Below are 27,590 nucleotides of genomic sequence, written 5' to 3' on the forward strand. Positions count from 1 at the left end.
TACTCCAGATGAGGCCTAACCAGTGCTGAGCAGGGGGGAACTAGTACTTCCTGGGATGTGGAAGCTATGCTTCTATTAATGCAGCCCAAAATAGCATTGGCCTTTTTTGCAGCCACATCACATTGTTGGCTCATATTCAGCTTGTGATCGACAACAATTCCAGGATCCTTCTCGCTTGTAGTGTTGTTGAGCCAAGTATCCCCCATCTTGTAAGTGTGCATTTGGTTTCTTTTTCCTAGGTGCAGAACTTGGCATTTATCCCTATTAAATGTCATTCTGTTGTTTTCTGCCCAGCGCTCCAGCCTATCATGATCACTTTGAATTCTGTTTCTGTCTTCTGAGGTATTAGCTATCCCGCCCAATTTTGTGTCATCTGCAAATTTGATCAGCATTCCCTGCACCTCCTTCTCCAAGTCATTAATAAAAATGTTGAAGAGCACTGGGCCCGGGACTGAGCCCTGAGATACCCCTCTTGTTACTTCTCCCCAGTTTGAGAAAATCCCATTGATATGCGCTCTTTGGGTCTGATTCTGTAGCCAACTGTGGATCCACCTGATCATTGTTTCATCTATCCCATTTCGAGCTAGTTTGCTCATCAGGAGATCATGGGGCGCTTTGTCGAAAGCTTTGCTGAAGTTGAGGTATATGATGTCCACAGCATTCCCACAGTCCACAAGGGAGGTGACCTGATCAAAAAATGAGATCAGATTCATCTGGCAGGATTTGTTCTTGACAAATCCATGTTGGCTTCGAGTAATCATTGCATTGTTTTCAAGGTGCTTACAGACTGATCGCTTTATAATCTGCTCCCGAATTTTCCCAGGGATTGATGTCAGACTGACTGGTCTGTAGTTCCCAGTTTCCTCCTTTTTACCCTTTTTGAAGATAGGGACAACATTAGCCCTCCTCCAGTCATCTGGCACTTCACCTGTCCTCCATGATTTCTCAAAAGTTCTTCATGATGTGGCCAAACACATTCTTCCCAGCCTTTGTGAGGTGCAACCCATCCCTTGCCAACAGTCCATCTTCCAGGAAGTATAGCCCGTGGTCCCAGAATCCAAATCTCTCATGCCAGCACTACCTTAGTAGCCAGTCATTAACCCAGAGTATTTTTCTTTCCCTTTCTATCCCTCTTCTAACTACTGGAAGGATGGATGAGAAAACTGTCTGGGCCGCAAATTTCTTGGGTTTCCTTCCCAAAGTTTCAAAGTCTGATGTGATTTCTTCGTAGCTCTGCTTGGCGATATAATTTGTTCCCACATGGATGAGAAGGGATACCTGTCAGTGGGCTTTATGAGTGTGGGCGATCCTTCAGTCACATCTCTAATCCGTCCTCCCAGGAGACAGCATACCTGGTGAGTCCATGGGTCTTCGCGACATACTTTAGTTTTGATCCCATGCAACAAGGAGTCTCCCACTACTACTACTACTACTACTACTCCTCTTCTCTTCTTGTTGTTGTAAGCCTTGGTTTCATCGCCTCTGCTTGACTGATCTTCAGCCTCTTGCTCGCTCTCATGCAGATTCCCATGTAATTCTTCCTCTGCAGGTTGTCCTCCAGTCTCATCCTCAAGTACCTGGAAACGGTTCCATAGTTCCATTGTTTCCACTGGTGTAGAGTGGCTTCTAGTTCTTCTGCTCCTGTCACCCTTTTCCAAGGAGTATCCTCTACTTCATTTTTCCTCACCTCAGCATTTTCCTCTTCTGCCTCAGCTTGCTGTTGCTCTTCTAGCTCCTGTTCTTTGCTTTGCTGCTGTAGTTCCACTGTTCTGTCCAAGAACGCTTCGTGTTCTCTTATTCCCTGGAGGATCGACACTCGCTGCTGCTGTCCTCCTACGTTTTCTTCCAACAGTGTGATCAACTTGCACTTGTTGAATGCGTAGGCCATGTTGATCTCAGGCAAGAAAACAAACATGGCACAGACGTTGCAGGTCACCACTCTCTATTCCCTTTATGTTTCTAGCTTTCTGATTGTACTGGAATAGCCTATGTTTTGTCCTCTGTTCACTGGGGGTTAAAAACAGAGTCCCACACTTTGCCTTTGTCTCCTCTTCCACTGCAACTCCCATGGCCAACTCCTGTTTGCTCTCCCTGTTTGCTTGCTCTGATCGCTCTCTCTCTGGGAGTTTGCTTCCTTGTATAGCTGCTAGACCAGCTGGAGCAGCTTCCTCTGCTCTGCTCAGCTAGTAGACAGTAAACATCATGAGTGTGTCCTGACACATGCATTGGGCTAATAGCGTGTTAGAAGAGCCCGATGGTTGTCATGGTGGCCATGAAGTCCTGAGCTGTTCTTGATCCAGTGGTCTGAGCATGTATGTTAAGGTCACCCAGAACCTGGGAGTCCTCAACACCAAATCTGAGACCATCTCTGTCAGCTCAGCCAGGGAGACTGGTGGGCAGTACACTAGAAGAATCCCTAATCAGTCCCAAGTGCTCAGCACAAGGTACAGACATTCAGAATTGGCACTCAGACAGACAGGAAGCCGAGAGGGGGAGATGGAATCTCTAGACTAAACTAACCATTTGTCACTACTGTTAGGTGGATCAATAGCTGATCGAGCAACCATACTAAAAAATGTGCTCATTAATGGCTCTGCATCGTCTTGGAGGGAGGTCTCTAGTAGAATGCCAGAAGTCTCTTTCTTAGGCCTTGTGCTGTTCAACATTCTATAAATGACTGATGATGCAGATGTAGAGGTGCTGCTTATCAAATTTACAGATGACAAAGCTAGGAAGGATAGCCAGCACCATAGAAGATTGAATCAAGATTCAAAATGATCTTGACAGTTTAGAACGCTGGGTAACTAACAAGATAGCAAAGACAAATGTAAAGTCTTGCATTTTGGGACAAAAAAATCTAAGGCACAATTATAGGATGTGGGAAACCTAGCTTGGCATCACTACATGTGCAAAAGACCTAGGTATATCAGTGAATCACACGCTGAATTTAAGCCAGCAGTGTGATGTGGTTCCTAAAAATGCAAATGCAATCTTAGGCAGTGTTAATAGAAGTATAGCATCTAGGTCCCAGGAATTAATAGTTCTGCTCTGTTCTGCGTTAGTCAGGCAGCATTTGGAGTACTGTGTCCAATTCTGGGCACCATGTTTTAAGAAGGACATTAACAAACGAGTGTGTTTAGAAAAGAGCAACCAGGATAGTGAGGGGTGTGGAAATCATGTCCTATGAGTAATGGTTGAAAGAGCTGGGTATGTTTAGTCTGGAGAAGAGAAAATTAAGGGGAGACATGTCCTTTGGTGAGGGCGGTTCAGCGGGAATAAACTGCCTTGGGAAGTGGTAGTTTTCTTAAATACTGGAGGTATTCGAGCAGAGACTGGACAGCCATCTGTCAGGGATGCTGTAGCTGAATCCTGCATTGCAGAGCCTGCATTGAACAGGGGGCTGGACTAAATGATCTCTAAGTTCACTTCCAGTGCTATGATTCTGTGACCCAGGCTGGAGAAAGCTGGAACCAAAATGCAGGCAGATGGTGTGTTAAGATTCTGGATGAGAGTAGATGAGGCTCAGAATGTTATGGTGTCAGCTGAGCTGAGGGGGAGGAAAATGGAGAGCAGGGGAGAAAGGAAATTGGCCCTAACAGATTATAGTGAGTATCCTGGAGGGAGGGGGAATTAGATTTGTGTGGTGATGCATACCATGCAGTTTGTCAGAAGCGCCCTAGCTGCCTCTTGCCGTCCCCTCCAATAGCCAACTCGGGACACAGACGACGAGGATTCTTTCCAAGGCTTTATTCCTTTAATACTTTATGACTCTTTCAGATACTAATCACTAGCGACTAAGCAAGGAACAGCACTGGGGAAAGATAGCAGAGTAGCTTAAGCTCCAGGTAAGGCAGTTGGTCCCCGTTTGAAGGGGAACCACAGAAAGACTCTGAACTTATGGGCTATAGAGAGATCCTCCCTCTTTCCCTTGGGTCCTCGGGACACGACCGTTGTTTGAGTGCCAAACGAGCGGAACGCCTCCTTTCGGCGCCCTCCATCTGTCGTCGCTCCCTGCATCTGCACCGAGCGTCTAGCAAGCCCCCCTCCTGCGCTCTGTCACTGCCAGGGTCACTATCTATCCCATGAATGCTGGCAGGAGGAATCTCTGCCAGCTGCTGTGCTTGTGAGAGATGAGTGAGCTCCTCTCCCACGGATTGCTGTTCTTCTTCAGAATCAGAACTGCTCTGGGGCTCTATGGGCTCAGTTTCCACCCTGACACAGTTAAAAATTCCCTTTCCTATTCTCTGTGGGGATGACCGAGGTGGAATGAATGGAAAAAGGACTCCCTTTTCCACTCATCACAGCTGCCACCCCTGGTATACAACTGGCATCCACCTCCAAACCTATATAGCACAACAGAGGAAGGGATGGTAGGAAAAGAAGGTGTATTTCTTCCCTACCTCCCCATTCCAAGACCTGGTGCAGCACTCCAAGATTCCTCTTAGAGCTGCTGGCTGCAGTCCTGAGCGAGTATATGGCTGCAGTTCTGGCTGCATTTACCTTAAACCAAGACCTTTACAGTTGCAAATGGCGTCCTGGACATTTGCGTCCGCAGTCAGTCCCCTTCAGCCAGCGATACAACATGCCGGCTGTATCACTGGTGCTTTGGACCCGGCTGGTGGCTCTGCAGAATTGCCGCGGAGCGGAGCCGGCCAAAGAGGATTCCGGGGGGAGGAACGGATAGCCTCCCCCCCACGGGCGGATTCCCCACGGACCAGCAGGTAGGGAATCCGCCCATCCCTAGTGGACAGGCAGGTGGTGGTGGGAGGTTTCTGGAAATTGATTTTTGGCCTGCAGGGGGCCGAGTTTGGGGCAGGGGGCGGAATTTGGGTAAACCAGCCCTTGACCAGGTGTAATTTTAAGTACTCAAAATGGGTGTGTCCTAGGAATGGAAAAAAAATGCATACTGCAGGACTGCCCGCCTATGGCCTGCTCACACAGTGCCCACTTCTTGGCCCCTCTGCCAGCTACTCTGCTTTTGCAGAGGGGATCTCCGAGCATTGGCTTGGATTGTCAGATGGAGGAAAATCCACTGGTGGGGAGGGGCGAAGTACTCCAGCAGTGGACAGCTTCTTTGGGTGAGGTGGGGGGAGTTCCACCTCATCCAACTCCTTCCAGCCAGCAGACCTTTGATATAGGATGTACGGTAAGGCTGCAATCATATACCCACTTACCTGGGAATAAGTCCATTGAACTCACTAGGATTTTTAAATAGACACGCATAGGATTGCACTACCAGTGTATTGTGGATAGGGTAGTAACTTTTGTAGACATTTGAAAGGCGGCGGTAAATAGATATAAAGTCATGATATCCAGGATATGGTTGATGCTGACATAGATCGACTGTTAATCTGGTAAGTAGTTATACGTGTTTTTGTCTGATCCTGTACAGAACAGATCATAGGTCTTCGGCACCTCTCATGCACCGTGATAGTCTTGGCATTGATTCTAAAAGTAACTGTGTAGTCTTACTGAAATCAAAGTGGGCAATTAAAATACTGCTTTATGATATGCATCCAAAAGCTGTGCTTGATTAGGTAAATTGTGAATGAATATTTCAGAAGTGACTCACAACCATTTGTATTCTGATTGGACCCTGGAGGCTGCTTATGCTCTACATTCTTTGTAATGCTTGAGTGGCTGGAAAATACAGTGATCTAGAGAAAAAGGACATTTAGGAGGCAAAAAAAGCATTTCCCTTTATATTTTTCCACAGCAGAAAATAGAAGCATGGGAAAATTTTGAAAATTGGAAGAGTCCTGTGATTATTTTTTCAGAATGAGAATGAAATGTCAAATACTGGCCCTGTTCAGATGTTACACTAAGCCATGATGGTTAGGCGTTTTGAGCTAACTATGTTGGCTTAGCGTGATGTCTGAACAGGCATCTGTCCAACCATGGTGGTTTATTAATCATGGACTAACCATGCTCACTAACCACTTGTCGCAAGTTGGTTAGTGGGCTCTACCATGGCGTAGCATGATGTCTGCAAAGCCTCCATGGTTAATTTGCAGCTGCCATATTGCTCCACGGCAAGAGTGGCCAGGGATGGAGTAGCCGCTTTTGCCTGAGCGGCAGATCTCTATGGTCGAGATCTGCCTAGCAACACATGACGCAGCTGCCGGGAGCCCACCAATACGCCGCCCCCTGGCAACAGCCACATGTGCGCCAGCAGAGAATCACTCATTAAAAAGCTGTTTGGGGATCTGACTTGCTGTTATTGGCAATGCATTGTTGAGCTCACAGCTTTCCCAGGCATAAACGTAAGTTTAACTTTAATAAGTTAAACAATCATGCCCAGACAATCTTGTAAGCACCATCCAGCTGCAAAAGCAACCCGTCCCCTCATGGGCCAAATGAAGAATTTCAACTACATGCTTTCCTGTCACCACCCCTGCCCCCGCCAACCAAAGCAGACACCGATGCTGAGTCGTGTCCCCCCCCAAAAAAACCCTATGTTTTGCCTACTGCATTTCCCCCCACTGATACTGTTAAAACACCACTGTGGAGGGCAGATACTGGTAGGAAGGCAGATTGTCCTGGTCCACCAGGCCCCAAGTAGTATACCACATTGCTCTGCTACATAGCTGGTCCAGGACTCTGCCCAGAATTCTGCAAAGCCATGGAGGACGATGCATGAGAGCATCTAGTCAGATCTATAGAAGAGTGATGGCTGTATGTAGAGCTGCAATAGAACGGCAGACTGATGCATTAGTGAACCTCACCGTTGCCATCCAGGGTCTAGCCAGACAGCACCCTGTGCTGGCACCCTACATGCCCTACCCATTCCTCCCACCCCTTCCCCCTATTCCTCTGCAGCTGGACACCCCGACCCACTCCTTCAAGCTGGGCATCTTGTGCCTGGGGCAGTGGCTAGGCCTGCACGTCCACAGCCCCCCCACCGAGCCACCCCTTGAGGGTGCCCTGCGCCAATTGCCCCATCCACGGCACCACTAGGCAGAGGTGGCTGGGGATTCCAGCAATCTATGGGGAGGCAGCCTGAGTTAGCATTGTGCAGTGCCCCGGACTCCTCATTGCTACCTCCCTTCCCAGGCCCCCCAGTCATTCCCCCATGCAACTAACATGCTACCCTAACAGTGGCCCTTTACAGGAGCGTCTACACATCAGAAACATCAAGGCCACTTTCAGCCTCCAGGAAGGCAACAGTGTTGCAGACCATACTGTGAGACCTGTAACAGGGCTGGCATCACAGGCACAATACTAGTTATGCCATGAAGTAGAGATGCCATGGCTGCTGCGAGGCTGTCGGGAAGTATTCTAGCTGTAATATGCCTACTTATTCTCAAGGTGTTCAGTACTGCTTGGTGGTGCCGTATAACAGGTTAGGATGCTTTTCTTGGGTTATGGGGAGGTGCCTTATGGGCCATATCATCCTGAAAATTCCACTAAGGGCGCAATCCTATGGCCACTAGGCATCAGCTGGATGGCCATAGAATTATTTGGTTTTTGGGAACTGACCTCGGAGCCCGTGCTCTGGGGCCGGTTCCCAGAAAACTGCTTCCCCGCCCCCACCACTTTGTAGGCATCGTGGATCATCCCTGGCTCTGCACTCATAAGAACAGCACGCAGCAGGAGGAAAGGGGGCGTTCCCGGGGGTGGGGAGGGGAGGTGACCTCAAAAACGCTGGTAGGACACTTCCTATGTGTCATCTGGCCACCACAACCTCTCCCCCCGCCTCAAAGCCAAAATCAGCTGTCTAGCCGATAATGCAGGGTAGCCGGAGCGCAGAGGAGAAGATCCCCTCCGGGCTCCGCCCACCCTGCATTGGATAGGCGGTCGCCTCTTGTGTTTGGAGGTGGCCACCTATCCCCATGGGATTGCAATCCCCATGGGATTGCCATCCATAAAAGGAAGTACTTCTTCACACAGCCCATACTTAAACTATGGAATTTGCTACCTCAAGATGTAGTGGTGGCCACCAGTTTGGGTGGCTTCATGGAAGAGAAGGCTGTCAGTGCTACTAGTCCTGATGGCTATATGCTACCTCCAGTACCAGAGGCAGTATGCCTATGTACACTAGTTGCTGGGAAACATGAGTGGGAGGGTGCTGTTGTGCTCATGTCCTGCTTGTGGGTTTCCCACAGGCAGCTCATTGGCCACTGTGTGAACCAAATGCCTGATGAGATGGACTCTTGGTCTGATCCAGCAGGGCTATTCTTATGTTCTGATGCTGACTGGGTGGGTTCACAAACCTGGATATGGCATCAGAATCCAGCCTTGATCCAGTCTGGTGTTAATTAGGATGTTAATTGTCTTGGGGAATGCTTTGGCAATTGCACTAAAATGTTAAGCACCCTTTCTATAGAGTAGCTCCACTGTGTCGATATACATATAGTGCATAGCAACTATGACAGAAACTCACCCACCTCCCTCTTACGCAAGTTAAATATGTTACCTCCAGAAAATGCTCTCCATTTGCCAGGTGTTAGTGGTGTTTCTGAGCGCAGGGAGTGGGATAGCAGTTCAGATTCTGAAGGAGAACCATCAGACATGGGGGAGGTGTTTTCCCAGGGTAGTCCAGATATGAATAGGCCTGCTTCTCAGGGTACAAACGTACAGATGGCTGAGCTTGAGGGTCCCTCCTCACCCCCCCACCCCGTGAGAGGCAGTGAACAGGAGGTTGACCTAATAGATGCCAGGCGCAGGCACAGAGCAAAGAGAGAGAAGGCGGGGCGGAACTTAGACGGTCTACCTGATTAGCCTTGTATGAAAAGCTGCGGTTAGAGGCCTCATGACAAGAGAGGGACCTCCCCCGCTTACGTTAGGCTAGCGAAACCGCCTCCCTCTTCAAATGGTGGGCAACTCTCGTACATTCCATTTGGATCTCTTGGAAGCATTCCTTTGTAGACGGAGAGTTCTCTGAGAATTTGCATCTGTATGACCCTGGGAAGTAATGGATTAAAAGCTGTATACTGAAGCCTCTCGTCTGTGTATGTTTGGGCATTGAAGTGAAGTGGGGGCTAAGGGAATCCTGACACCAGGGAACACAACCTCAGGTAGAAAGAAATCGACATTGTCGTTGGGCAAGCAAGCAATCAAGGACCTGCTCTCTCTTTCCTCCTCCTCTCCTTTAAAATAATTATTCCAACACCAAAATAAACGTTCTGATTATCGTGTTGGTGGAGGCATGAAGCTGAGGCAGTTTAATTTACTTCAGTGTAACTGCGTGCAGTCCCCTTTGGAATGGGACCAGCTTGATTGGTGAGGGAAGGATTAAACCTTCCCCCCAAACCAGTTTTCCCCCCCTCAAAATTCCACCCACCTAAATATGCATAGGATTGCACCCTAAGTCTTGTGTTTCAGTGGCTTTAGTTTGGTGTTTATTAGCTATGCTCCCTGGAGTCTGTCCTATCTTTTCTTCCAGGAGGACAGAAGAAGGATTTCTGTTTTCTAATCCAAACCTACATTCTGGTGCTGTGGATTTTCTAGTGCCATGTAAGATATGTTCTACCTGCATGTTTTAACAGCTAGTGCTATTAGAAGTTAGAACCAACATTTTTTCCTGTTTGATCACAATTCTGTGTTAGTTATACCTGATGAGTTCTGGGGTTTCCTTGCTAGGTAACTGAAGATGGTTGGACTAGCTTGATGGGTCTGAGCCCTATCAGATTATCGATGACATAAAATGCAGCGAACAGCTAAAGACTGATTAAACAACAAGAACCCCCTTAAGTGGGTCACTTGGTCTCTCTTTTTGTAGGGAAGAAAAATGGAATCTTGAAGTACAAAGCTAAAAAATACTGTTACTGACAGAAGCTCTGGTAACAGACACACCATTGCTCCTAAAAAAATGAAAACAGTAACAGAAGGTGGCTTAACTGACAAGCCTGATGATGGAGGTCATGTGGGACTTCAGGCATTTAAAAGATGATCTGAAAGCAGGATGGGTGAGTGCTACCAAACCGTCGGAGTAAGAAAAACATTTCTGAGTCGCAGCTAATGCGGCAATGAGAATAGGACTGAAATATGAAGAAAAATTACATGTCTTAACAAAAGCTTTTAGAAATCTGCAATTTAAACTTTAAGATCTCAAAAACTGCAGTGGCCAACTGAACCTCAGATTTCACAGGATTTCTGAGCCACTGGATGGAAATAATATGGTGGATTTCTTAACCCACGCTCAGAGCTGCTTCCTTCTGTTTCTGAAGTGGACATAGAGCACTTACACTGCTGCCTTCAATAGCAGTCAAACCAAGAGACAACATAACCTATTTTATTCCATTCTAGCAAAAGGAGAAAAATTATCCAGCGATAGGTGGGATGAAACAAATAATCTTCAGAAACACTTCAGTCACATTTTCCAGTCTTTTTGAATACTTTGTATCTAATTTAGTTTTCTAACAGAACAATTTATTGTGTTATTATTCTTTTGTTTCTTAACAGAAATTGATTTGCATTTGATTGTAATCTTTAGCTTCCCCTCATTCTTCGACATATTGGATCAAGTGACTAATTGAGTCAGTTTGGAAACTGGTTCATATGAGGCCATTTCCCCATATGTTTTAAAGGATTTTTGGTGCTTTATATTTTTGAATTGAAGGCCAGAGGTAATTGTAATTGGGAAAGCATGTACCTGGAACATACTTGAATATTGTGCGTATGCTTTAGTATATTATATGATTTCTTTAATGAAATGTAAGAACTTAAGAAGAGCCCTGCTGGATCAGATCAAAGGCCTGTCTAGTCCAGCATTCACAGGCTGGGGTGACTTGGGTGCTTTTTCAAAGGCTAACTCTGGCTGTAGTTGGGAAGTAGCTACCTCCCCCTGACCTCTGTCTACTGTGAAACCAGGCAGAGACAGTGGCAACCAGATGCCTATGGGAAGCCCACAAGATAACAAAAATACAATATGTTACACGCAGCTCCCTCACAACACCAGCAACCAAACACATGTGAAACAGCAAACTCCTTTATTATAGCAGGACAGAAACACTTCACCAGAGCCCACAGGTCGGAGTCCTTCATGAGCCAGAAACAAGGTCTAAAAATATAATCCAAGACAGGCTCCCAAGGCACAGTATTCAAGGTATGCAACAGTTCAGTGTTCAAGGGTGGTCCAAGCAAAGGAATGTACGGGATTAGCAATATTGTACCACAAACCTCTTTCAACTGTGCACCAGCTTTTATGTGGGGTGGGGTGACTAGTTCCTCCCTTGTCAATCCAGTCCTATGGGAAAACTGAGCCCAGAGGTGAGAACTCGCTGGTTGTTTTTCCTCTCGCTTTTTCAGCCACCAGTGTTGGCTGGGAGACAGCCTTGGTCGTGCCCCTCCCTCAGCTGAGTTTGCCTCCTGGTCTCTTATCAAAGAACGTTCCACAGACTGGGGCAACTTGGGTGCTTTTTCAAAGGCTAACTCTGGCTGTAGTTGGGAAGTAGCTACCTCCCCCTGACCTCAGTCTACTGTGAAACCAGGCAGAGATGAATTCTGAGCACTTTGACAGTCCAAACCTTGACTAGGCCCTAAATCATATTCTTCTACCTCTGAATCAGACTCTTCCTCTGAGACCATGGCATCAGGGGAAGGCATGACACAATAGCACCCTCCCTCTCATGTTCCCCAGCAACTAGTATACAGAGGCATACTGCCTCTGATACTGGTGGTAGTGTATAGCCATTGATAGCCTTATCCTCTGTGAATTTGCCTAATCCCCCTGTAAAGCCATTCAGTTTGGTGCGCATCATGACATCTTGTGGCAGTGAATTCCATAGTTTAACAATGCCCTGTCTGAAGAAGTACTTCCCTTTGTCTGTCTTGAATCTCCTGCCATTCAGATTCATTTGATGAACCTGTGTTCTAGTATGATGAGAGGAGAAAATATCACCCTATCCACTTTCTCCACACCGTGCATAGTTTCATACACCTCTTACCATGTTCCCCCCTTACTCATCTTTTTCTAAGGTTGTAACATTTCCTCATAGGGGTGTTGCTCCAGCCCCTTGATCATTTTAGTTGCCCTTTTCTATACCTTTTCCATCGCAACAATATCTTTTGTAAGGTGTGGTGACTTGAAAGAGTCTTTCTACCTGCACTTAAAGGTTATGATGGAGCATAAAGGTGGATGGAGATAGTCTCTCGGTTTGGGTGGGCCTTTGCCCTTTTGGGCTTTATAGGTCCTCAGCAGCAGCCTGAATTGAGCCTGAAAGGTAATAGGGAAGTAGCACATAAGCACTAGTATGATAGGCTTCTAATGATCCACCACATTAGGTTGCAGGCCATAGTAATGTGCACCTGCTGAACCCATGCTACTGCCATCAAGGGCAGCCCTGAACAAAACACATGACAGTAGTTGCCTCAAAATTATGAACGATGGCCATTAGATCCTGCATCTGTGAGGAAAGTTTGAGAGCCAGTGTGTTGTAGTGGCTAGAGTGCCAGACTAGGTCACCCTTGATGCAATTCCCCACTCAGCCATGAAGCTTCCTGAGTAGTCTTGGTCCAGTCACTGTCTTTCAGCCTTATCTACCTTGTTGAGGGGACAAAAGAGGTGGTGGCAAACCTTTGTATTTGTCAGTTGCCCTAAGAGTACTTATGCAGAAGGGCAGCATGAACATTACTTAAAGAGCTTATATTTGTATTTACTATTGGAGTTCCCTGGCCAAATGACCAGTTTAGTTGGCACTATGCTGTTGATCTTCAGGATGTGGAATGCACAGTGTGTACTGAACTTTGAAAACTTTACTGTGTACACCCCAATCCAGCAAGGGAACATATATGCAGAGAAGCAGGCTTCTGTGGCATAACCTTAGCTCAGTGAAGAACCATGTATGCAAATGGATGCGGTGCAAGCAGCTCTTCCCCTGATCCTACTTCTGAGGTTTCACACATATGCATGTCAGGAAACTAGTCACCTTATCCCCTCCAATCAACTGGCTTGCATCATTGCTTGACAGGGTGATGCACATGACTAGGTGCTAAGTGTGCACACTTTTGAATCAGGAGTCTTACCATTCGGTGCATGTGTTCGCGTGTGTGTGTGGGGGGGAAGTGCCATGACAATAAAAATGGACAAATACCAAAATGTAAATGCCAAAACACATATTCTAGGATAAGGGGTTATAGTGGTGGCCAGTTGGAATTAATTTGATTCTGTGCCTTGCCATGCTTTAAAAGTTGGACTAACGTTGTACTGGTAAATAGACAGAGATTTACATGAGAAACTGTGGGTTGCTTTGAAAAAACAACTACACAATGGTGCCATATAGCCAATTAGATATGGCTGAGGGTAATGCTTCTAAGTGGTTGAATTCCTTTGCTCCTGTTTCCAGGCCCTACCTTGCAAAATTATCTAAATGGAAGTGATTTTTTACAGTTGGCCCACCACCTCTTCTGCTAATGTGGTTGCAAAATCATAGTCCATGTTTCAGACTGAAAAATAAACCTGATTAAGGCTGCAATCCTATACACACCTACCTAAGAATAAGTCCTATTGAAAGTGAGACTTACTTCTGAGTAGATGTGGATAGGATTGCACTGTAGATTATCACTCAAGACTCCTTGAGAAAGGGTATCTCTTATCTGGAGGTGAAAATCATGTTGTAGGAGCTTCAGATCTTTTGGGTTATCTCCTCACACAGACATGGAGCTGCAATGATCAGTTATTATAAAATGTAGTCATGGGGAAAATTAATTAATTAAAAATATTTATATCACACCTTTCTATGAAGCATAACCCAGGCACCTAACAACAACAAATACAAAACAACAACAAACCAATTAAAACCCAACAGCAAAATATCCAATTCAGAAATAATGTTAAGCTGTTAGAAGAGAGAGAAAACACTTCCTTCTCATTCTTGGGAGCAGAGGGCAACATGTGTGGCTGATGAAAAGGATGGCTTGATTTATTTTGTGGTTATTAGTAATAAAAATATTTTTTTATTCCAGTCTCAACCATTTAAGTAATTTCTGACAGTACTCTCACTAGTCTGTTTGCAGCTTCAAAGAGATAAAGTTCTGAAATTCTTTCAGTGGGGAAAATGTCCCCTTTCCCACCTGCAAACAGAAGTCTTGACTGAGAGAATGATGAGTCACTGTGATTCTTACCTGTTCTGTTCATCTTTATTTTTTTCAGTCTTGACCGAAGTGCAGGAAATAGCAAGGGTTCTTTTAATTCCACGAATTCATTGCTATCTTCTCAGATATGTCAAAGTTTCAATGACACTTGTCTTGCCTCATCCTTACATTAAGTTTGTTGTCTGTCACCTCTGACCTGAACCAGCACTCAAAAGAAATGTACAACAGCATTAATATTAACCATTAAAAACATACAATAAAACTGAAAGTAAGAATGAGATTGGTAGACTGTCCTGATCTTCAGTTAATATGAAGGCCATCATATTGCATCCAGTTTCTCTATAGCATTCTGACAAGGATTCCTTTTCCTAATCTTGCACCTTCAAGATTGACAAATGTATAGTAGTATAAGCTTTTTCCCTGCCAGATCTTGTTTCATCAGACATGTGAAATGGTCACTTAAGTGGATGTTATTACAGAAGACAACATTTTCTCCAGATGAATAAGGAACAGAAAATAACATAATGACAGAACATTTAACCCCATCCCTTTACTCCCTTTGTATTCAGGGTATAGATGTATGTGTAGCCTAACATAAGTCTCCCTCAGATCACTTCCTGTACAGAACTCAGCTGAGCAACTAGGGACAGTGTGACCCCCAAGGTAACATCAGGACCCCAGATGGTTGGGCAGAGAATAGGGGATGTGATGGCACTCCCTGCCCTCTGCCCAGCACAAGTGCCAGCGGTTCTCTACAGCCAGGAAGCTCCCCAGCCTCTTCCTCCTTCTGCATCAGAGACTGGCAAGGAGCGTTCCCCAAAGCCTCCTACCTCCCCTGCTGTTAGTGGAGCTTAAGGGAGAAAGTAGCCCTCTGGAAAGTTCCCAAGGCAGACATCAGACCCTGGTATTGTTGGGTAGCTGGCAGGACCAAAGTGCCTGATCTGGGACCTTTAAAAAAAACCTTCCAGCATGCCACTCTTGAGAAGCACCTTGCAGCTGGGTCCAACTGCTGATTAGTTCGAATTGCCACTGTTAACAGCTCAGTCGCTATTGCAAAGTGGATGGGTGATAAGGAACATCCTTGTCTTGTTCCTCTACAAATGTTAAATATCTGGGAGTCCGTTGCACTGTTTCTGACTACTGCTCATGCGTTAGTGTAAATCTGGTGAATTAGATTCATAAACCAGTCTCCAAACCCACATTTAAGTAGTACACTTTTTAAAAAGCCCCACTCTAACTTATTGAAGCCTTTATGTGCATCTAAGGAAAGCAGGGCTGTGGCCTTCTTACTGCGTTGTTTTGAAATACAGTATTTAGGACCCTCCTAATGGAGTCCATTTCCTGTTTGCTGGGTTCCCGGCTGCCATGCCTGACCCAGGCCAGGACGACTCATCAGATGATGGTTCTGAGGTTGCGGAGTCCAACAACCCTGTGTATCATGCTGACACTGGCACTCCTAGCACCTCCAGGGAAGTTACACCAGGTCCTCCAGTTCCGGTGGACACTGAGGAACCCTGGACAAGGGCTCTGAGGACCATCTATCCCCCATAGAATCAGAGGAGGAGGCCGAGCATCCACCTAACCCTAGAACGTGCTGTGGCCAGTAGGTAGAGGCCCAGGCTGCTACCTGGAGGTGAACTGCATGCCTCAAGAACCACAGCAACTGGATTCCTCATGAGTAGGGCCCTCCTCATGAGGAGGACTTTCAGTACACACTGGTGATGAACTTCAGCTGAGCTCTGGGTGGGGCTTTGGAAGCTCTGGCTTTATCAGCTCTTAGTTTGGAACTTGATTGCTTTTGGAAGCAACACCTTACCTCAGCTTCTAGCGCTTTTTATTCTTGTTTCCTTGATGCTGCCTTGTGATTGGACCTCTGTGTTACTGATCTCTGGACTCCTGCTTGAGTCTACTTTTCTGTCTTTCTGTTTAATCGCTCTATTGTGTTTTGATGTTGGCTGTACATCAGATGTCTCTTTTGGAAATTACCTACTTACTTGGTAAAACTGTGCCTTTGATCTTGCCTGTTTATTGGCTTGCTTTTGAATTTGCCCCTCAGTACCTTAATGCAGAGTCTGACTCAGTCTAAGTGGGACATTGTTAGGAATGAAGCCTGTTTGGTCTCAATTAGGGATGTCCAAGAATTCCACCATGGACTCCAATGAGGCCGAATTCCAAGGAAGTTGGCCTCCAGAGTTCGTGGCAGAACGATCGCACTCACCTCCGCCTCCCGCTGGACCATTGCAGAGCTGAATCCTCCTTGCCAGCGGCTCCATTCCGCAAGCAATATGGCCACCATTGCCGTGTGTATCGCTGCTGAGCAGAAACAGGAAGTGATCCGGACGCAAATGGTGTCCGCTACGCCGTTTGCATGTCTTTTTTCGTCGTGATAGGCTACGTAAATATCTACGTAAATACAGATGCGTAGCCTATCGCGAGAAGAAACAGGGACGCAAATGGCGTAGCAGACGCCATTTGCGTCCAGATCACTTCCTGTTTCTGCCCAGCAGTGATAGGACACGGCAACGGTGGCCATATCGCTTGCGGAACGGAGCCAGCCGGTGACTCCACGGACTTACCGCAAAGTGGAGCCGGCCAGCGAAGATTCCGGGGGGGGGGGGAGGAACGGATTGCCTCCCCCCTCTGCGGACCCCTCCTGCGGACTCAAGGTAAGGGGATTCGTACATCCCTAGTCTTAATATAATTTGTAATGAGTGAGTTTAATCTATTTGTTAGTATAGAAGATAAAAATTTTGTGTATCAGGCCTATTGGCCTGTAAGATTCTGGGGGTTGTGGGATCCTTATTAAGTTTCAAAATCAGAACTAACCTGGTTTGTTTCTTTGTATCTACAGCATCACCTCCCTCTCAAATGTCACTGAAAAGTTCTTTGAGGTGTGGAATAAGAGTCCCTTTAAATCTTCTATAAAATTTTCCTGTGAACCCATCCATTTTAGCTTTGTCTATTGCAGTTATCTCTTTGTCCAATATGGTCTGATTTAGGTACATTCAATGGTCATTAGAAAGTTGCTTGAGTGGTAGTTGATATAAAATTCATCTGTATGAGATGATGAAGTTAGATCGATCTAACTTCTTGTAAAATTCCCTGAATTCCTGTTTTATATCTTTTTAAATTATACATAATTTCTCTATTAACATTTTGAGACCTCTACTATTTCTTGATCCTTTCTTTTAAAAATTTGTCAATAATTTTTTATTTTTATCAAAATTCATAACACTTCCTTTGGAGGTATATTGGTGAGGCCTGACTTTTTTTGTCTAATGCCCTGTTACCCTGCTCCCCCTGTGCCCTTATTTTCCTTGCCTAACTGTCTGCTGTCTTTGTGTAGCCTCTCTAATACCAGGTGTCTCTGTTTTTGAAGTGTGCTGGCCTCCCTAATCCAGAGAACTCTCACTAAGGCCTTCATAGCATACTACAGGGTTGCTTGGGAAATCCCTGGTGTGGCATTCTGTTCAAAATAGTAATTATAACTTTCACTTAACTTGTTCAGTATAGGTTGCTTTAACAGTAATGCTGGGTTAAAGCTCGAAGTGGGTAGCCCCCTCTGCATCTCAGAGATGGGTATTTTTACTGCTATGGGTGCATGGTCTGATATTGTTATGCTTCCAATATAGGTATCTTTAACTTTAGGATCATAGGATCATAGAATAGTAGGGTTGGAAGGAGCCTACAAGGCCATCGAGTCCAACCACCTGCTCAATGCAGGAATCCAAGTCATAGCATCCCTGACAGATGGCTGTCCAGCCTCGTCATGAACGCCTCCAAGTGTGGGAGAGCCCACTACCTCCCTAGGTAATTGGTTCCATTGTCGTACTGCTCTAACAGTCAGGAAGTTTTTCCTGATGTTCAGCCAGAATCTGGCTTCCTGTAACTTGAGCCCATTATTTCGTGTCCTGTACTCTGGGATGATCGAGAAGAGATCCTGGCCTTCCTCTCTGTGACAACCTTTCAAGTACTTGAACAGCGCTATCATATCTCCCCTCAGTCTTCTCTTCTCAAGGCTAAACATGCCCAGTTCTTTCAGTCTCTCTTCATAGGGCTTTGTTTCCAGTCCCCTGATCATCTTTGTTGCCCTCCTCTGAACCCTCAGTTTGTCTGCATCCTTCTTAAAGTGAGGTGCCCAGAACTGGACACAGTACTCCAGATGAGGCCTAACCAGTGCTGAGTAGAGGGGAGCTAGTACTTCCTGGGATTTGGAAGCTATGCTTCTATTAATGCAGCCCAAAGTAGCCTTGGCCTTTTTTGCAGCCACATCACATTGTTGGCTCATATTCAGCTTGATATTTAGAAGTTAGTGTTGCAGAAACAAGTAAATGATCAGTATGGGAATGTCACATATTAGGGGGGAGTAAAAGCTATAATCTCTATAAATTCAGTCTGTGTATCAACAGTGTTGTGAATCTTTAATAGATTTGCCAGCTGTTTAGAATCTCTCCTATCTGTTTTGTTACCACTTTTGCCAGTTTGGAGTCTGCAGTCATGTTTAGCCCCCCACCCCCTGGTATTATTCCTCCCTGCTTGAAGTTTTCCTCTAGAGTGTTTTAAAAAAATTGTTCTTGACCTTGGTTCAGGCTGTATACAGAAGCTAAAGTGAGTTGTATTTCCCCAGTGCTCCCATTTATAAATAAAAATATCCCTTTGGGGTTAGACAGGTAATCCTGAAGTATAAAAGGGCAATTTTAAGCAATGAAAATTACTCCTCCGTAAGATTTGAGCGCTCCAGGAGCACTATATTGCTCCCCAAACTTTGAGTGGTTAAGCTATAGTGTGAGCATGTTTGATGTGTTTCCTGGAGTATCACAATGTTGAGTCTTAATCGGTTCAGAGTAGTTTCTACCTTCCTTCTTTTCACTCCTGAACCCAGTCCATTTACACTGAAATATATTATTTTAACCCTTCCATTTATTTAGTCATTCCCTCTGAGGTTTGTGCCAATAACCTCTGTTCATGTTATGGCATGCAAGTACTGAGTATGTATTCTTTTTTTCTGTGTGAATGAAACAAACATAATAAAACAACCTTTCAGGAGAGGGAGAAAGAGCAGAAGTCCCCTCATTATCAGGTCTCTCTGAGCTTTGTACCCTGAGGGCGATGAAGAGGGGCAAAACGTGACAATATTGGAGTTCATATTTCCTCTTGGTCTCCTCTAGGGCGTGGGTCACAGAGTCATAGAGTTGGAAGAGACTTTGGAGATCGTCTAGTCCTGCTCCCTGCTCAATACAGGCTCTGTGATGCAGGATGCAGTTACAGCATCCTTTACAAGGTGACTGTCCGGTTTCTGCTTAAATACCTCTAGTAAAGGAGAACCTCCCACCTCCCAAAGGAGTCTATTTCACTTACAAACAGCCACATTCTTACATAATGATACAGCTCGTGTTCTAGTTTTCTGTAATAATGCACTTAGAGGTTGAGTGTTACTTCAAATTGCAGAGAGTGATTTGTCTCAAGTCTAGTAAGCAAATTCACTATGGATTTTAACAAAGAACAAGGGTAATACTTTCTGTAAAGCTAGTCTGGGTCAGCCCAGGCTCTCCAGTGTCAGATTGGTGGTATGTCCAGCAGGTCTGGCCTCACTTATCCTATGGCTTTCATTTCCAGAGTGACCTCTACAGTCACAGTAGTAGGGAGGGCTTTATGGGAATTTTCTTCATTTCCCCCCCTTTTTGGTAGTCTTTGTGATCCACACTCCTTGGGGATCTTCGGGATTCAGGTAGAAGTCCTCCTTTGAGTCATAATTGTTGGGTATATTTTGCAGCTTGTATCCCAGTTCTGTTAGAATGTTGAGCGTTTGCATTCTGGAGCTAGCTGTTTATGTTTTTCCTCCATGCTGGATTATGAGTTTAAAGGGGTGTCCCCAGTGACATTGTGGCATATGCCCTGGTTCAGAGGTTCTCTCCAGAGACATTACCAGGATGTAGGCAACACTGGGCTACCTGATTAACCACACATACAGAAAGCCGTCTTAAAAGCAGATACCATCTTAGAGCAAGCTTAATGCTTCACTCTCAGTGTGGGTAATACAGAATTCTATTTCTTAAGAAACACTCTTAGGCAAGATTTGTCTTTTTATCTTTCTTTTTACTATAAAAGGATCAGCATAACAGTACTAAATACAAGAGCTTATGCATGCATAAATTCAAACACATGAAACATCCAACATCATTCTAACCAAGACTTCTAAGTAGGGATGTACGGATTCCCCACAGTCCATTCCGATGGGGAATCCGCCCGGGGTGTGTGTGATCTGTCTCCCCCCCCCCCCCCGGAACCCTCTGGAGCGGCTCAGCTCCATGAAGATTCTGCGGAGCTGCCTGGCTTGAGGGCCGCTTACCTGGACCTGTTTGCCTCTGTGCTGATTGCCATGTTGCTTAAAAAAATGGCGATTGGCAGGATGTGCCCATAGACTTATATGCAAAATAGAGCCATGAATCTTGCATATAAGTCTATGGACACATAGACTTTTGCACAAGATTTATGGCTCTGTTTTGTGTATAAGTCTATGGGCACTGCCTGCTGATCGCCATTTTTTTTTTTAATGGTGATCAGAGTGGAGGGGAACAGCTCCGGTTAAGCAAGTAGCCAAGAGCTATTCTGTGTGGAATCCTCCTGGAGCAGAGGTAAGTGGGGCTGTCCTGCCGTGGATTCCGGAGGCCGGATTCCAAAGAGTCTGGCCTCATTTGAATCCACGGCGGATTTCTCTAATATCCCTACTTCTAAGCAGAGTCAAGTACATTTGCCTGTTGTCAGTGATAATCAATATCAAGTTTATCTGGTTGATTCTACAGGCAACGTGCCAGGGGAAGCTGATTCTAAGAGGAGAGCTCCCACGTGTTTTGAGTCTTTTATATACTTTTGAATGCTATAAAATATGTTCAAACTATTTTGCTACTATTTATATCACTTATCTAAGAATTCCAAAGACAGCATTGCTACCCTAAATCTTCATATTCCTAAATAAGATTATTGAATTATTAAACTTCTTTCAAGATTAATGAGCATAACAACTTATACAAACATTTTAGCCTTCCTTGATATGTTACAGGTATGCTTGTGACACAAAAATATTTCCTTGATATCATCCTGCCTTGTGAGCTTATTGTATTTACAATCTGGAATAAGGTTTTTGGTTATTTATCTGATGGCTCATCTGACCTCGTTATATAGCTGATTGTTTTATGGTAACTTCTTTAATGATGCTAAGTGGAAGACATTATTATAAATTTAACATTGGCACCTCCTTATCTGGATTCCTTTCTTATCAGTAATAGGCACTAATGATCAATCTCCACTGGCCTGGCTTTACTGTCTCTCATCTGGCAAACCCCAGATATGAGACACCATTACTACTTGTGGGTTAGAAAGCCAAGCTGCGTTGCATTAGCCATTGGGATCTCACTTTTAATTCCAGAGTTCTCTTGGAGGCATTTAATTATAGAATTTCCTAATTGAGCAGCAGGGGTTAGATGATGCAAATATGAAAGATTTGCCTGATGTTCCACAGTATGGAACCCCACGTAGTTTTTTGATTGCAATCCTGAAATATCAGGATTTTTTTCTCCCTTATATTCCAAGATGGACAAATTTGTCAGCACTTTGTACAGCCTTTCTCTCTGAGGGTATCTGTAAAATCAGATTATGATATCTTGCAACTTAATTGAGCCCACCCTGATAGGCCCAAGTGATCTGTGGACCCTCTCCAAGTCAGCTTCCAAGAAGGCAATGTCAGGACATTTCTCCTGGATCCATTCTGATATAAATTTAACCATTTTTGACCCTTTCTCCTATTCCACAACACCTCAGATTCTAATATTCAGCCATTAATCTCTGTCCTCCATGTCTGCCATTTTCAAGGATGACTCTCTTCCCAGTCAGGCCTCCCTGTTGATTTTAGCTTGTTGTTGGAGCCCTAGTTCCATGGTGGAATTATCCATGTTTGACAGCTCTGCCATTTTTGCTGCCGCGTCTTGTCAGTTTCTTATCAAGCAGTGTCAAAGTTTTCAGCTCGTGCTCATTTAAATCTTTTCTCAGTTGTTTAAATTTCAACTCTTATTTCTTTCCCTAGACCCCATGCTGTTCCTTTTTCAACACTCCTTGGATTATTAGTTGGCTCCTGCACCATATCATAGCTCTCCTCACTCTCTGAGTACCCAGGTGTGCTAAGAGTGGAGATTTCTCTCTTGACTTGTACCTTTCTGCTGCTGCATTCCTTGTCCTTCCTGTCTGATTTTCCCCAAATGCATGCAATTTAAGAAGGTGTTTCTGCTTTTAAAGGCCCTAGGGAGTGAGGAGCTTTCTAGTTAGCTGACTATTTTGCTCAATCGCAGGCTACGCCCCCCCTTCTTTGTTTAATTTTGCTGTATTATGAGCAATTAAAAAATAGTTAGAGCACATGTGGCCTGCTTAATTATTGTAGGATTAGTTGAAAGGTATCTAACATGAAGATTTTGAACCAAATTGAACTAAGGTCAATGATGGGAGAACAGCTGCCACCTAAGACTTGATCCTTGATGAGTGTCTCGACCTGGCCTGTATCACAGAGACCTGGTTGGATGAGACCAGGGAGTGAGTCTCTCTGAGCTTTGCCCACCTGGGTACTCCATGTTGTAGCAGCCAAGACCTCAGGGTGGGGAAGTGGAGTTGTGGTGGTCTACACTGATTCTGTCCCCCTGTCCTGGTGCCCCATTCCACAGTCTTCCGTTTTCAAGTGTGTGCATCTGAAGGTGGGTATTCGGACAGAATAGAGATCCTGTTAGTGTACCACCTGTCCTGCTGCCCAGTAGTCTCCCTTTCTGAGCTAGTTGGGGTCTTGGGGTGGTGCTGGAGTGTCCTCAGTTTGTTGATCTGGGGGACTTCAGAATACATGCTGAGGCCGTCTTGTCGGGAGTGGGTCAGGTCTATTCCAGTTAGTATCTGTCCCCACTCATTTAGCCAGGCATTGGATCTGGTTTTCTGCATTGGGTGGAATAATGGTGATCTGTGTACTTCTTATAGTTCTCTTGTCATGGACAGATCACTGCCTCAGATCACTTCTTATAGTTCTCTTGTCATGGACAGATCACTGCCTGGTGGAGTTTAGATTTATTGGGACTCGAAGCCTCTGCAGGGGCAGGGGAGTGGCATTACGTTGATCTGCCCACAGAGACTGATGGATCTGGATGGTTTTCTGATGGCTCTTGGAGATTTTCCTGTTACCTCATCAGGTGATTCTCTTGAAGCCTTGGTTGACCTCTGGAATGGAGAAATGGCCTGGGTGGTTGACATGATCTCTCCTGAGTGTATTCTCCTATGGATTGAAGCTGTGCAGACCAGAGTTCCCTGGCTTTCCAGGGAGCTGCGGGCAATGAAACAAATGGGACGTTGACTAGAGTGATATTGGTTCAGTTAGTCCAATTGAACACAGGCTAGATCTCATTTGAAAGCCTACTCTGTGGCAGTGAGGGTAGCGAAGAAATTGTACTTCTCTTTCATCATTGTGTCTGCACAGAGTTGTCCAATGGAGCTTTTTCAGGTGGTCAAAGGCCTGTTGTACTCTGGCCCACAAGAAGAAAAGGTAGGCCACTCGAGCTCATTGTGACAATTTGTGCAACACTTTGCAGATAAAATTGATCATATTCATGCCGACTTGGATGCCAGAGTTAATACAGGTCCGGTGGATATAACTTTGGCCCCTACTTCTCTGGTTATAATTAGGGATGGGCGAACATGTGATGTTCAAGCTCGTTGAGGCTCTCCAAATTGTTCTTCAAAGGTTGTTTTGCCTTATTTACATTGAATACAAGTGTCTTTTTTTCAACTGGAAAGATGCATATTTTTAAAAGTGCATTTTTTCCCAATTGAAAAAATACACATTTTTTAAAATGTGGATTTTTCCCAGTTGAAAATATGCATTTTCCCCATAGGCTACAATGTGAAAATGCAGCTTCGGTGGACATTTGTGCATGTGCACAAGGGCACAAATGCACATTTTTGGAAGTGCACACTTGTGTATGTGTGCACTTGTGTACTTGAATGCAAGTTTGGGGAATTGTGACAATTTCCTGGGAATTGTATTTCTGCTCACAATTGTGTTCAGGGTTGCGAACAGGATACGTTCTCATGATTTGAGAACAGGAACGAAATTCTTGTACGTTGCTAGTTATAATGGATACTTTTCAATTTGTACAGCCCAAGGATGTGGACAGGATCCTTGGAGAGATGAGGCCTGCCACTTGTGTGCTGGACTGTTGTCCTGCTTGGCTTATAAAAGCAGTGTGTGGGGGTGTGGGGGGGTGTCTGGTCATGTGGGTAAGAGTAGTGATGAATGCCTCTTTATAGCAAGGTGTGACTTCATTTTGCCTAAAACTGGCAGTGATAAAACCTGTTTAAAAAACCCCTCGAATCCCACTGTATTGGATAATTTCCGACCAGTCTCCAATATTCCATTCTTGGGCAGTGTGCTAGTTTCTGAGCTCCAGGGATTTCTGGATGAGGCAGATTAGCTGGATCCACTTCAGTCTGGCTTCAGCCCTGATTATGGGTCAGATAGTGCTTTGCTTGGATTGGTGGGTTATCTGCGCTGTGAAGTGGACACAGGGAGTGTGTCCCTGTGGGTTCTGCTGGACCTCTTGACAGCTTTCTATACCCATCGACTATGGTATCCTCCTGAGGCATCTGTCTGAGATGAGACTGGGTGGATTCGGTCCTTCTTGGAAGGGCCATTTCAGAAGGTGATGCTAGAGGATTTCTGTTCAGCACTATGGCTCATGGTCTGTGGTGTTCCTCAGGGTTCTATCTTATCCGCCGTGCTATTTAATATATACATGAAACAGCTAGGAGGTATTTTCCAGAATTTGGGGGTTTGATGCCACCAGTATGTTGATGACACCCAAATCTATCTCTCCTTTCCATCTAAATTCAAGGAAGCTGTTCTAGTTCTAAATCAGTGTCTGATGTCAGTAATGAACTGGATGAGGGCGAACAAATTGAAACTTAATCCAGACAGGGCAGAGGTGCTCCTGGTTAGTCGAAAGGCAGATCAAGGAATAGGGACTCAGTCTGTGTTGGATGGGATTACATTCCTCCTGAAGACTCAGGTACGCAGTTGGGTTTACATTTGGACTCAGCCATGAACCTGTATGCCCTGGTTTGGTGGTGGCCGGGAGTGCAGGATACAAATCAAACAAATACATTTAGGGAAGTGGAGTTTTCTGTGGAAGACCTACATCATTGACCTTAGGATGCAGCAACTTGAAGCTCTATCTCTAAACTCTAAGTGTGTTTAGAATTATGGTTTGAATAGAACTGAGATGTTTATACATGTACATTTCATAATATACCAAACTGCAATTATATGTGCTGACTAGCAGAGCAGTCCTATCTGGGCAGTGGAGGTGGGGGGATTCTGTGGTGGCGCAATCACCATATCTAAAGCACTGTCTGCTTGCTGTGGCCAGAATGGAAGGTAGGGGGCAGAAATTTTCATTTCCCTTCCCATTGACTCCAATGAGAGAGAAATAACTACCCTAGCCCCTGGACTGGCATAGTTTTGGTTCAATTTTGTGGGCATGTCAGGCGGACGGGGGATTTGGATTCTGCATATCCACATCTGCATATCCCCAACAAGCACTCCAAAAAACCTTTTTTGCCTCTCAATGCTGGCAGAACATCAGCACCAGAGCATTTATGCTGGTGGAGTTTGCTGTAGGTGTACTGGAGGCTGCTTGACAGCACAGGTGTCATCCTGCCAGCAGAGAAGAATTTTCTCTGCTTACTATGGCCCCTCAGCCAGCCTCTCGGTGAAGATAGGATTGCTTCCAAAATTATACATTAGATATTTCATGTTCTTAAGGTAGTAATGCAGGGGTGGGCAACTTGTTGGCCTTCCAGATGTTTGGGCCTTCAACTCCCATGATCCTTCACCAGTGGTCATGCTGGCTCATGTATTTTCATATATTTAATATTTATTTATTTATTTATTGCATTTATATCCCGCCTTTTTTCCTGTTGCAAGGAACCCAAGGCGGCTTACATGATCCTCCTCCTCTCCATTTTATCCTCACAACAACCCTGTGAGGTAGGTTGGGCTGAGAGTCTGTGACTGGCCCAAAGTCACCCAGTGAGCTTCCACGGCTGAGTGGGGACTAGAACCCAGATCGCTGGGCTCCCAGTCCAACACTCTAGCCACTACACCACCCAAATTGTGGTTTTTTTCCAATGAAAGACCCCCCCCCCCCGGCATTAAATTTTCTTGAGAAGTTATATGCCTTCGTCTGTTACAAGTTTATAAGGGAGGAGCAGTTACTCTTGAAATGGAGGTCCAGGGGCTTCTTCATAGCTGACAGTATTCCTATATCGAAAGCAGTTTTGTGTCGGAAATAGTAGGAAATCTAGATGTATGGTTATTTTATGTGATTGGCATACTTTTCCTAAATGGAGGCACATGTCAAGAATTTTGTAATGTGAGAGATTGCCCTAACTCAGCCTCAAATATTTAATTGTATGCTTTTTGGTTGGTTGTTTCTGGGTTAGTGTGTTGGCTCGGTCTTTTGTGTTCTAACCTGGGGGCTGTCTTCATGAGTGATTTAGTGTGAAGGTAGATCAGTCTGAATTCCTTCATGACAGATGATGTTGTCCCCAATCCGCTGCCAACTAGCTGCTTCCCTCTTGAAAAGCCGCATTTTCTGAAACTCCTTTTACTCCGCCTTTTTTACACTGAAAGCGGCTCCCTGGCGGTTTTACCACAGTGTGGTACAGTGTGTACACACACACACACACACACACACACACACACTAAATCCTGGGCATGCCTCTGTGACCTGGCAGTGATGTGGTCAAGGGGGTGGAATGCCCCATTCCCTTTTGTTTCCCCAATAGAAGTAGTTTTTCCCATTGAGAAAATTCCCAGAAGTGCAGCAGCGACCCCTCACATTACTGCAGTAGTGGGGACGCTCATTCACCTTATCTAGCTTGTTTTTAATCTTTAACATATCCCCCACTTCTGTGCATGTTTACTCAGAAGTAAGGAATAAATCTTGCTCCCTTGCAGTATATGGGTTAAAGGCTAACTTAGTAATTCACCCTAAAGCACTCTTTCACTTCTCCATTGCTCACTTAAATCGCTGTTGTGATGTTGTGCTTATTTGATGTCTTATAGTTTCTCTGATGTAAAGTCATTTCTCTGTTGTTATGTAAATTCCCTTCTCTGCTTTATTGCAGTAAGGATCTTTCAGGCTTAATGGGAGCTTCTCATTGTGAACAGGGAGGAGGAGAAAGGGCAGGGGGGTGGGGTTGGAAGCAATAGGCAAAAGTGTACACATGGGGAAAAATGGGGTGGGAGCAATAACTCCACTGAAGATTGCTGGTAAAATTGGGGTGGGGGGAAGCTCTCAGGGGGAGTCTTCAGATGTTGCACTGGAGAACTGGGGATTTTGGCTTCTTCAGGGAAATCTGCACACATGGAGAGAAGTAGTTGTTGTCTATTCATAATAATGTAGTAGCAGGGGAGCCTGGACAGGGGTGGGAAAAAAGCCGCTTTCATTGGTTGAGCAGCCAGGGCAGAT

General features: G+C 45.2%; 1 protein-coding gene across 4 annotated transcripts in view; it reads left to right on the forward strand.

Annotated features, from left to right (window-relative positions):
• Positions 1-27,590, forward strand: part of PACS2 (phosphofurin acidic cluster sorting protein 2) — a 257,810-nt gene that overhangs the window by 27,338 nt on the left and 202,882 nt on the right. The window lies entirely within an intron of this gene.

This window comes from Heloderma suspectum, chromosome 4 (assembly GCF_057233095.1).
Source record: "Heloderma suspectum isolate Gila_16-S chromosome 4, 16-S_ref, whole genome shotgun sequence".
Taxonomy (NCBI): domain Eukaryota; kingdom Metazoa; phylum Chordata; class Lepidosauria; order Squamata; family Helodermatidae; genus Heloderma; species Heloderma suspectum.